The sequence below is a fragment of the Sinocyclocheilus rhinocerous genome, unplaced genomic scaffold (assembly GCF_001515625.1).
Source record: "Sinocyclocheilus rhinocerous isolate Xijiao unplaced genomic scaffold, SAMN03320098_v1.1 scaffold2549, whole genome shotgun sequence".
NCBI classification, from domain to species: domain Eukaryota; kingdom Metazoa; phylum Chordata; class Actinopteri; order Cypriniformes; family Cyprinidae; genus Sinocyclocheilus; species Sinocyclocheilus rhinocerous.
Genome location: NW_015644382.1, coordinates 86,236 through 87,451, shown reverse-complemented (window position 1 = coordinate 87,451; position 1,216 = coordinate 86,236). Strand labels below are relative to the sequence as shown.

The following is a 1,216-nucleotide window of genomic DNA, read 5'->3' as shown; positions in this document are numbered from 1 at the left end:
GTGAGTGTGTGTGAGTGTGTGTGTGTGTGTGTGTGAGTGAGAGAGAGTGTGTGTGTGTGTGTATGAGTGTGCTTGTGAGTGTGAGAGAGAGAGTGTGTGTGTGTGTGTGTATGAGTGTGCGTGTGTGTGTCTTCAGTTTTCCACTGATCTGAGAGCAGTGCGGCTCATTTGTCTCCAGTCTTTAGGACATGAGTGGAGCTGATATCAGATCAGTGCTGTGGGGAAAGTCCTGCTGGGATAACAGGAAGTGAGACATCCTCTTATTGTTTCAACACAGGATGTTTGTGTATATTCAGGGATTCAATTACCAAGGAAACCAAGGATAAAACAGGAGGAAAAGAGAAGCAGTGAGAGAGAGCTGGTGATGGTGAGATGTTGCAATCCAGAAAGCTGAGCTCCTCTGAGTCACTTTCAAACACCCCCAACTACCAGAACAATCACACACTTCAACCCAAACCCATGTGTGTTTACTGCTTTAACTGGACACGCTGCTCACCGCAGATTCACATGGTCACACTTCATTACTGTACAAACAGATGTTCTGATTAATGTCTTCAGACAGCACAATATCCAGAAATAAGCAAACAGTTCATATAAAGCGGCAAACTCTGCCATCAGTTACTCACGTCACACCAAACCTGCATGACTGTCTTTCCTCAGAACATTAACATAAACGTGAAACTCCATAAAGGGCAAAAAAACAACAACATACAGGTCTTAAGAATTGAGTGTCACGTGGCCGATGAATATTTGTGAGCATGAATGAGCCGCTGTGGAGGACAGGTCAGTCATGCCTGCAGTTTGAGTCTGTTATTTTTGTGTGTTCCAATGGTTTCACTCCCAAAAAATATCTATAAAATGTTTATGCAATGTAAAGCCACTCTGAATAAAAGCTACTCTGCAGCATAGACTATTCATTTTATATAGATTTTTATGTTAACTAGAAGAAAGAAAGCCATGTGGAGCAGCAACGCAGACAGAGACAGGTGAACTATGTATCCAGATCTTGTCTACACAACTCAAAAGAAAACAGAGTGGCTAAAGGACAGATGAGTGTAATAACACTGATTTATGACACTCGCTGAGTGTGTGATCATTTCCTGCTGTCAGACTCACACATGAACATAAACACACACACGTCACGTGATCTTTAAGAGTGTGTGAGAGACGTGTGCTGACCCGCTGGGATTACAGCTACTAAAACTGACAGTCCATC

At 42.8% G+C, this 1,216-nt stretch overlaps 1 protein-coding gene across 1 annotated transcript in view; it reads right to left on the bottom strand.

Annotated features, from left to right (window-relative positions):
- LOC107758315 (plexin-D1) overlaps positions 1-1,216 on the bottom strand; it is a 70,583-nt gene that overhangs the window by 21,700 nt on the left and 47,667 nt on the right. The window lies entirely within an intron of this gene.